Source organism: Amborella trichopoda, chromosome 3, assembly GCF_054954075.1.
Source record: "Amborella trichopoda isolate Santa Cruz 75 chromosome 3, AtrichopodaSantaCruz75HAP2 v2.0, whole genome shotgun sequence".
NCBI lineage: Eukaryota > Viridiplantae > Streptophyta > Magnoliopsida > Amborellales > Amborellaceae > Amborella > Amborella trichopoda.
Genome location: NC_142338.1, coordinates 34,184,819 through 34,196,690, shown reverse-complemented (window position 1 = coordinate 34,196,690; position 11,872 = coordinate 34,184,819). Strand labels below are relative to the sequence as shown.

Genomic DNA, 11,872 nt, shown 5'->3' with positions numbered 1-11,872 from the left:
ATGGTAAACTACGGCTTATTATTTGGAACGATGATTCAAAAATAAGTTTTATTTTTTGAACAATAATCTACAAATTATCATTGATTGAAAAAAAAAAAAATTTAAACGGTAACATACGACTTTTCATTGATTCTAATTTTTTTTTTTTTTTTGGACGGTACCATACAATGTATATATATATATATATATATATATATATATATATATATATATATATTTGGAACGATGATTCAAAAATAAGTTTTATTTTTTGAACAGTAATCTACAACTTATCATTGATTGAAAAAAAAACAAAAATTGAAACGTTAACATACGACTTTTCATTGATTATAATTTTTTTTTTTTTTTTTGGACGGTACCAAACAATGTATCATTGAGTCAAAAATATATATATATATATATATATATATATATATATATATATATATATATATATATATATATATATATATATGGGGAAAATATGGGCTTGGCCTCCTCGCCTATATGGTTCAAATGGGCCTAATGGCATTGATTTAAAGCTTTGGAATGGAGGGCCAAAATGGGATCCTACAGGGGAGTTGCTTTAAATGTTTAAAACATATTTTAATACGAATTTGTCAGATAGGGTATTGACACCCGTAGAGAAACAAACAGAAGGGTACTCCCTCTGTCCTCTTGATCTCTCTACGTATTCTCTCTCCTTTCGCTCTCTATAAATTCTCTCTCCTCTCGATCTCTCTACACATTCTCTCTCCTCTCGCTCTCTATAAATTGTTTCTCCTCTCGCTCTGTCTCTGCGTGCTCTCCACCCGCTCTATCTCTACAGCCAAGCTCTCTACATATTCCCTCTCCTCTCTCTTTATATTCTCTCACCTCTGCAGACCCGCAGATCTCGTACCCTGCTGCTACCATTTGTCCCTGCTTCACAAACCTTTGGGCGTACATATGCTCTCTTCTATTAAGGTATGCTAACGCTCTCTCTCTCTCTCTCTAGTTTTTCTATTTCCATCTCTCCCTTTGGTTTTCACTCTTTTCAAGTACAAAACCCCCAAAACCCTAAACAACAGCATCCAATCTGAGCATTTTTGCCCTGAATATCCCAAATATTGAGCAAAATCTAAGCAAAAATATGGTTCTTTCTCTGTAGAAGTTTTTGCTCAGATTTTTTATAGCCATTTTTTGCCTAGATTTTTGTTTTCGTTCAAAAGTATTTTTTTCTTTTTTTGAACAAAAACATAGGACTTATCATTGATTCAAAAGTAACTTTTTTTTTCTTTTTTTTATTGGTAACCTTCGACTTATCATTGATTCAAAAATATATATATATATTTTTTGGAACAATAACATAAGACTTATCATAGATTCAAATATATATATATATATATATATATATTTGGAACGATAACATACGACTTATCATTATTTCAAAAATATATAATTTTTTTTTTGAACTATAACGTACTACTTATCATTGATTCAAAAATATTAATATCTTCTGAATAGATTCAAAATATATATATATATATATATATATATATATATATATATATATATATATATATATATATATATATATATATATATATATATATTTTTGGAACGATAACATACGACTTATCATTCATTAAAAGATATATAATTTTTTTTTGAACGATAACATATGACTTATCATTGATTCGAAAATATCAATATTTTATGAATGGCAACATTCGACTTATCTGTGATTCAAAAATATATATTTTTTTGAATGGTAAACTATGACTTATGGTTGATTCCATAATATATATATATATATATATATATATATATATATATATATATATTTAACGGTAATGTACGACTTATCATTAATTTTTTTAAAAAAAATGAATCTTTTGAACGGTTACGTACAACTAAACATTGAGTCAAAAATAATATATATATTTTTTAACGGTAAACTACGACTTATCATTGGTTCAAATATTTTTTTTTTTTTTTTTAACGACAACGTACGATTTATCATTGATTCAATTTTTTTTTTTTTTTTGAATGGTAACATTCGACTTATTATTCATTCAAAAATATATATTTTTTTGAATGATAAACTACAACTTGTCATTGATTCAATAATATTTTTCTTTTTTTTTTGAACGGTAGCTTTTGAATTGTCATTGAATCAAATATATATAGATATATATATATATATATATATATATATATATATATATATATATATATATATATATATATATATATATATATATATATATATATATATATATATATATATATATATATATATATATATATATATATATATATATATATATGTACATAATTATTTTGTTCTATTATATGAGGGATTAATTCTGTTATAGTTACTATTTCACCAGTGGTCATTTTATATGGAGTGGCTTTTGTTTCTAAAGTAGGTGCATTATAAGGCTTCTTTCTGGAGGATGTACACTAGTGATTTTATTCCCTTCTAATGTATTATAAGTACTATATTGATTTTCTAGAGTATATATTTCAAATTTAGGGACTAAAACTCCTCTTTCTGCTAATATTTCTCTTAACCAAATAAAGAATCATTTATTTTGTTTTTCTATTTTCAAAATTTTATTATATCTTTTATGAAATAATTCTACTAATTTGGGTTCAAAAGTTTTAAGATACCAGTTCCTAATGTTTTTATTATCATCTGATAGGTAATCTGCTTCTATAAAATTTTTATATATTTTTCTTGCTTCCTGCAGCGTTAATACGTGAAAATCCATTTCAGAGTCAGAGAATTCTGGGTCACCTTTAGGTATAGTTTGTATCTTTTTATATTGAGGTATGACTATAACACTACTCGTCAATGGACTGTAAAGAATGAACAGAATTAAGATGTTTTATACTTTGAGAGTGATGCCGTTAATACTCTCATTTATACCATCACTCTGCATTTTGTGGGGAGTACAGCTCTCCTCGAAGCATGATCTGAAGATCTATTATCAAATTTAAAATGTCCAACATTATCACATTATAAATGGTATAAGTATGTATTTTTCTCAAGATTACTAACTAGAGAAGATAGCCAATTAGATCACTGGAAAAAAAAATTTATAGCAGGATTACCCTATTTATTTACAGATAAAGTAAAAAACAGACTTAAAAATAAACATAGAGGTATCATACCTTATTCTGTCTATACTTTCGGAGAACTATCAGCAAAAATATGTGCAGAAGGTTTAGCCTTATGCACAGACATGAAATTAAAGAAACAATTAGAAAACCAAAGAATGACTGGTAGGAAAGATCTTGGAAACTTTTGTGAACAGTTTGGATACAATATTGACAAATCCAAAGAGAAAATTCATAAAAAGAAAAAATATAAATATGAGAAAAAAGAAATAAAACCATATAAAAAATATAAAAGAGAAAAATTTGTGAAAAGATTTTCACCAAAACAAAAATATAAAAAAGGAAAGAAAAAATTACCTGTATGCTATAAGTGTGGTAAAGTAGGTCATTATAAAAACAATTGCAAAGTTTCTATATGAAGATCTTAGAAATAAAATATACAACTATATAATGATAGTTCTGAAAATAGTTCTACAGATAGTTCTAGTGATATATCATTAATAGGAAATATTGAAGACAAAAACCTTATATGGTCTAGTTCAGAAGAATCTGATAAACAAATGCAAGAATGCTCTTGCAACATTTTCTCCAAAGAAGACAATTTAATATTAGATCTAATAGAAAAAATAGTAGACCCTGATGAAAAAAGAGAAATTATAACCCAATTTATCAATATAATACAGGCAAAAAATAAACCTCCTCCATTAATAAAACCTCCTGATGAGTATAATTTTGCAGAAATAATAAAAAGAATAAGTAAAAAAGATGTATTACAAAAAGAGCCAACAATTTCAGAATTAAAGAAAAAAATAAATGAAGTTAAGGCAGAAGTACAACAATTGAAAAATAGGATTCAAATACTAGAATTACAAAAATGAAGTCACAGGAAGCATAACAGATACAGACGAAATAGAATTTACCCATTTAATAGACAATCATAAAAATATAATATCAGATGAACCTGAACCATCTGGAACAAAAATAGAAGAATTAGACAACAACAAATCGGTAAATTTAATAAATAAAATAATTACACAAAAATAGTTTGTATTAGTCAAAATAGTTGTAAAAGAAGAATATAATTTTCAATCTTTAGCATTAATAGATTCAGGAGCAGACTTAAATTGCATAAATGAAGGTCTAGTACCCACTAAATACTTTGATAAAACAACTCAAATATTAAACACTGCTGATGGTAGTAGATTATTCATAAATTATAAATTATCTGATGCTATAGTTTGTAATAATGGATTTTGTTTTCATACTCCTTTCAAAATGGTAAAAGGTCTAAGCCAAGTTGTAATACTTGGGGTCCCATTTCTTACTTTACTTTATCCTTTAACAATTAATAATACAGGACTAGAAACAACAAGAGATGGTCATGTAATAAAATTTGAATTTATTGATAAACCAAAAATCAAAGAAATAAATAGAGTAAAGGATAACATTAAACAAAAAGAAAATTTTATTTATTCCTTAAAAGAAGAAATTAAATATAAAATCATAGAAGAAGAATTACAAAAACCTGAAATAATAGAAAAAATTAATACAATTAAAAAACACATAGAAGGAGAAATATGTAGTGCAATACCCAATGCATTTTAGGAAAGAAGAAAACATATAGTTAGTTTACCATATGAACCTGGATTTAGTGAAAATAAAATTCCTACTGAAGCTAGACTAGTACAAATGAATTCAACACTATTAGAATTCTATAAAAAAGAAATTGAAGAATTAATAAAGAAAAATTTAATAAGACCAAGTGCATCTCTTTGGAGTTGTATTGTATTTTATGTAAAGCAAAATGCAGAAAAAGAACGAGGTATTCCTAGATTAGTCATAAACTATAAACCCTTAAATAAAGTTTTGCAATGGATAAGATATCCTATACCAAATAAAAAAGACCTATTAGATAGATTAACTAATGCTTGTATATTTTTCAAATTTGACCTTAAATCTGGATATTGGCAAATCTAGATCAAAGAAGAAGATAAATATAAAACAACCTTCAATGTACCATTTGGGCAATATGAATGGAATGTTATGCCATTTGGCCTTAAAAATGCCCCATCTGAATTTTAGAAAATAATGAATGATATTTTTAATCCATATTATAAATTCATGATAGTTTACATTGATGATGTCTTAATTTTTTCAAAAAATATAGATCAACACTTTAAACATATTAATGTTTTTATCAATGTAATAAAACATGCAGGACTAGTAGTATCTGCAAAAAAAGATCATTTTGTGCCAAACTAAAATCAGATTTTTAGGACATAATATATACCAAGGAACTATAATACCAATAGCAAGGTCAATACAGTTTGCAGACAAATTTTCAGATAACTAGATAAAAAAGAATTACAGAGATTTTTAGGATGTTTAAATTATATCATAGATTTTTATGAAAATTTAGCCATAGATGCAAAACCTTTATATGATAGGTTAAAAAAGAATCCACCAAAATGGACAGATATCCATACTCAAGCAGTTAAAAAATTAAAATTAAAGTCTAAAGAATTACCATGTTTGGCTATTCCCGATCCCAATGCATTTAAAATTACAGAATGTGATGTATCCGAATTAGGACTAGGTGGAATTCTTAAACAAAAAATAAATAACGATGAACAATTAGTCAGATATAATTCTAAAGCATGGAATAATGCTCAAAAGAACTATTCTACTGTGAAAAAAGAAATATTAGCTATTGTACATTGTATTACTAAATTCCAAAGTGATGTTTTAAATACTACTTTTCTTATTCGTACCCATTGTAAGGCTGCTAAAGATATTTTACTCAAAGATGTGTAAAATTTCGTCTCTAAACAAATCTTTGCCCAATGGCAATCCGCTTTTGATTTCGACATTGAACATTTAAAAGGTTCTACTAATCACCTGCCTGATTTTCTGACTCATGAATTTTTGCAGGGGGACAACACTGACCACTTTGATCCTGAAGAACCCTCTTTAGCACTAATCCTATTCAATATTAATAAAACCATGAATACTAATACCCCTACTTCCTCTTCTGCTCCAAAAGGTAAAGCCCCTGAAATATCTATGGATATAACACCTGCTAACGTATCTCAATCACCTATAAGGAGTATGACACCTTATTCCCCAACCACTCCAAATAGTCCACACTTAAATATACCTGAATATTCTAGCCAAAATCCATCTCCAATATTTACGCAAACTCCAAATCCTTGAAGACCTACTCCAACTGGAAGAACCGAGTATGAACCTACCAATTTCATAGTTGATTCTGTTATTGAAAATATTTATGCCATGGATGACCCTAATACAGTTGCTAAATATTATCTTTGTAATAATATCAATCCATCTAATGGTATTAAAACTAGAGAATGGTATGAAATAGTTCTTTTAGAAACTGACTCTGCTTCTATTGTCCACTATTACCAAAAAAATAGTAAAATAATAGCATACTCAAAAATACAAATAAAGAGAGTATTGTCTTTTTCAGAATGGGGATCTAATCCCAATAGAGCCAAGAAATTACAATCATATGAGTTCCTAAATAAATATTGTGGATATTCTGAATATACTGATGCCTGGCACAAGGTATTAGCAATCCAAAATATTTATGCATCCCATACTTGGTACTTGCAATTTAAAATGCATATAACAGACCCTTTTCCAAACTGGTTCCGTAACTGGTTTGCGACTTGGGGCTCTGTCTCCCAAATATTGCCAGAACCACTTCAAATTTCCCAAAACAAATTTATTAAGTTCAATGGTCATGATCCCAATATTGACTACCACCTCTATTTCATAGCTCTGTATCAAATCCCCTGGATACTCAAGTGGCATTTTGCAATATCAGCAAATAGGACCAATACTTATGAATATATTCCTACAATTGGCAATCAAATTTCTGTTAAATTTTGGGATATATTTGTTTATAATAATGTTGAGCCTGATCAAATAAAAATGAAAAGAGTTCCTACTGCATATGGATCATATTCATATGAAAACCAGATAACCTTGCAAAATATATTGATCTCATGCGCAAGAAAAACCCTCAAGCCACCAAAGATGAGCTCGAAAGACAGCTATTAAAAATATTTCAAGAAGAAGCAGCAACAGGGACAATTCATAATGAAGAAGAGGATCCAGAAATTGAAATGACAGAAGAACCGACAGCTCATGATATGTCACAGAAACAAACTCTATATTAAAGCCCTGCCCGGATGAAGACCCGAAAATCCAAAATATCAGTACCTGTTATATCAAGATATTCCAGTTGTCTGCCATGATAAAAGCATCTTCAGCAAAACAACGACAAAATAAGACATCAACAAAAAGCAAAAGTGCTACAATAAGATTCCTAAAATGACACCTGAACAGTAAAAGTTCCAGCTCATCCCTCACCAACATCCAGCTGTACCCGTGCCGACATAAAAAACAAATCCCAAATAGTATAAAGCAGATTCCTTCTTCAATCTGCTGCCACCTGTCCTCTGCTTTTTTGTCGATAGAAGATCAGCCTCCATCCACCGTCCACTTGTATGCATCCAATGCTACCTGGATAAAGCAAACAAAGCAAATTAGAAGAACGGGAAGAATCCACGACTATAAATAGAGCAGACCTCCCTATAAGCAAAGCAAGCGGAAAACCCATCTCTGAAGTCTTACTCTAGTCTCTCCTCTCTCTCAAGTTTATCTATTCTCTCTTAATGTAAAATCTCCTCTATATGTGTAGCTGTAATTACGATAGTCTGCCAAACTACTGTCCACTAGAGTGGAAGGACTTTTGCAGCTATTGCTTGTGTCGTTTGTAAGTTTTCATCTTCGTACTTTATTTTACAGTTAGTTAGTGTGTATTATCAGTTTGTAACAAACAGTTTGTTAGGATTACTAGTGTTTTAAGTACTATAACAATTTGTTATCAGGTTGTAAATCTGTAACAGTTAGTTGTTTGTAAAAGTTTGTTATCAATAATAGTTTGTAATCAGTATTAGAAAGCTTGTTTGTTAATATTATACCAGATTTATTTATAAATTATTTGTTATGCAATTTCGTATGGTTTTTAGTATAAAAATATATCAATCTACATATTCTACTTCGTTATTAGTAGATATAGCTCCATTTGCGTTAGTTATTACTCTAATTATATTAATATATCTTGGTTATGTGAGAATTTTAGCATAAAAAGTTAAGAAGGTAGATCTTGGCGCGTTTTGATATCAGAGCCAACCTTCAAATAATAGTTAGTATTAGACTATGATGAATGTTCTATAGATAGAAACCTAATTAAATTATCCATTAGAGGAAGTTGGTCCGAGAATTGAGGCTAAAACACCTAGTCTAAGAGACCATTTAGGCCAGGAGAGCCGTTGAGGTCAAGAAAGACGTAAGAGGTAGTTAAAAAGCACTCATCTGCAACCTAATAATGGAAAATTTCATTAGGAATCTGTCAAATAAAACATTACCTCAAGCCAGTAATACTCTTAGAATAAAAAATAAAGAAGAAATTGTAATTGATAATATCGAAAAACAAATACAAAACTGGAATATACCAAAGGTACCTATATCAGATATATATGAACTAAGAACCTTTAATCTCAAAGTTGGTTATGCTATTAAGACAGTAGAACAAACATTATCAGTTACTAGTAATCAAGAAAACTTTCACCTCTTATCAAATAAAATAATACAACACCATAAAGATAAAAATTATAACTATGTATACATAAGATTGATACAAGTAGCAATCAAACCATTAACAAGGTTAGGATTAAATAATTCAATATTAGTATGTCTAAGAGACACTAGGCATAATAAATTCTCAGACACATTATTAGGAATGGTAGAAATTCTCAAACTAATATAGAAAAGTCTAATACTATTGTACCTAAATCAATAGAATGGTCAGAAATAATTTTACCAAAATCATGGTCAATTTATAATTCAAACCAACAATTCCAAAAACTTCCTACTAATAGCATTCCAAATAAAATAATTGAACATACACATGGAAACATAGAAATTCAATTTAAAACTCAACGAAAAGATCAAGCTAGTAAAGATGATTATGAAATTAGAACAAATAAGAAATCTATAGAACCATCTAGAAGTTCTACTTCCTCTATTAACCCAATAATAGAAAGTTTATTAAGAACCAGAGAAAACATTGTAATACCCCAATATAAAAAAGCTCATAGTAATTATCAAGCAGATCCAGATTTCTCTGACACAGAAACATATTTTCAAATATTAACTTTGCATGACGAAAAACGAATAGACAAGGAATACATTAAACAAGATTATTTATCAGAAGAAAATAAAGCAATTAGAGCCTGGTATCTTAAAACATTTGAACCTAGATTAATAGAGTTATTTCATAAAAAATATAATAAGTTTCTTAAAACAGAAAAAAAGAATAAAGGCTTCTTTATTTGGTTAAAAGAAATCTTAAAGGAGAAAAAAGTTCCAATGCCTAAATTTGAAATCAACACTCTAGAAAACCAATATACTACCTATAATACAACTGAAGGAAATAAAATCACTAGCATACATCCTCCAGAAAGGAGCATTATAATAAAAGGAAAAGAATCAGATAGTTTACCAACTTTAGAAACAAAAGCTACCCCTTATAAGATGACTATTGGAGAAATAGTTCATAGATCAGAATTAATTCCCCATATAATAGAACATAATAATTATACCAATTTATGTATGCAATCTATAGGCAGACAAACATTAAGAATTGAAAATATGTTAAGACCAGCTCCTATACATGAATCACAAAAATCTTTATTATTTAAACCACCTCCTGAATTAAACAAAGAAAGATTTCATGTAGGAGAAAACAATAAAACCCTTATGGATCAATTAATATCAAAATTAACCAAATTAAAAATAAAAGAAAAATATGTAAAAGGTAAAGTTAAAATAATTCAAGAATCAGAAACCTTAACTCTTCAAGAAGAATAACCAATAATCGATGATACAATAAAAAATATGGACATAGCTTTTACTAAAAACAATTCTGATCAAAATATTCAAAGAATATCTTATGGAAAAAATTGGAAACCTGCTACTGCCAGACCATATCATCCTAGACCTACCCCTGTAGACATCCAATTCGAAGAGGATCTAATATCACACACAACCTCCTATTCAAGACGAACAATTGTAAATTGGAATATAGATGGTATGTTTGGACATCAAATTCTTGATACAATGAAACATATGACCATGTATGCTTCTGCATGCACAATGGTAGGAAACCATGATCAGGAAGTTGCAAAAGCCATAGTCTGTGGATTCACTAGATGGCTTCGTGGTTGGTGGGATTTTCATCTACCTAAAAATACAAAAAATCAAATCTTAAATACAACTAGACAATGGACCGTAAAAAATGAACAAAATCAAGATGTCTTATATTCTGAAAGTAATGCAGTTAATACCCTCATTTACACCATTACTCTTCATTTTGTGGGGAGTACAACCCTATTAGAAGCTAGATCTGAAGATTAAATTTAAGATGTCCTACATTATCACACTATAAATGGTATAAAGATGTATTTTTCTCAAAATTATTAACTAGAGAAGATAGCCAATTAGATCATTGGAAAGAAAAATTCATAGCAAGATTACCATATTTATTTGCTGAGAAGGTAAAAACTAGGCTAAAAAATAAAAATGGAGGAATAATACCATATTCTTCTTATACTCTAGGAGAATTATCTACTAGAATGTGTGCAGAAGGATTAGCCTTATGCACCGATATGAAATTAAAGAAACAATTAGACAAACAAAGAATGACAGGTAAAAAAGAACTTGGGGATTTCTGTGAACAATTCAGATATAATATTGAACAATCTAAAGATAAGTTTCATAAAAAGAGAAAATATAAACCTGAGAGAAAAGAAAGAAAAATATATAAGAAAAATAAAAGAGAAATATTCATAAAAAGGTTTTCACCAAAATATAAATATAAGAAAGGAAAGAAAAAATTACCTGTATGTTACAAATGTGGCAAGGTTGGTCACTACAAAAGTAACTGCAAGGTAAAAAAGAAAATAGATACAATAATTTTAGACGAAACTGTCAAAAACAAAATATATGATATCATACAGATTTACGATGAAAATAGGTCCACAGAAAGTTCTAGCAATTCTAGAAATACTTCATTCATAAGAAATATTTATTGAAGATGAAGATTTCATATGGACTAGTACAATATATATATATATATATATATATATATATATATATATATATATATATATTGATAACATATGACTTTTCATTCATTAAAAAATATATATATATTTTTTGAACAGCAACATACAACTTATAAGTGATTAAAAAATATATATTTTTTGAACAGTAAACCACGACTTATCATAGATTCAAAAATAAATTTCTTTTTGAATGGTATCGTATGGCTTATCATTGATTAAATATATATATATATATATATATATATATATATATATATATATATATATATATATATATAGATATATATATATTGATTCAATGATAAGACGAAAGTTATCCTTAAAAAAACAAATTCTTTTTTAAAATTTATTCAATAATGATAAATTATTTATTTATTATGAATGGTAACATTCGTCTTATCATTGATTCAATTTTTTTTTTTTTTTTTTATCAGTAATGTATGACTTATCATTGATTCAAAAATACATTTTTTTTAATGGTTAAAAAAGAAAATTTGTTTTGAATCGTAACGTACGACTTAACATTGATTCAAAAATAATATTTTTTTTTAACGGTAAACTACGACTTA

General features: G+C 27.8%; 1 long non-coding RNA gene across 1 annotated transcript; it reads left to right on the top strand.

The window, feature by feature from the left end:
* The first annotated feature begins 597 nt into the window (after window positions 1–597).
* On the top strand, window positions 598–8,112 carry LOC148782855 (uncharacterized). The gene is made up of 3 exons (XR_016052436.1): window positions 598–945; window positions 2,718–2,770; window positions 6,019–8,112. It is a non-coding gene; the product is annotated as an uncharacterized LOC148782855 (long non-coding RNA).
* The last annotated feature ends 3,760 nt before the right edge of the window (window positions 8,113–11,872 follow it).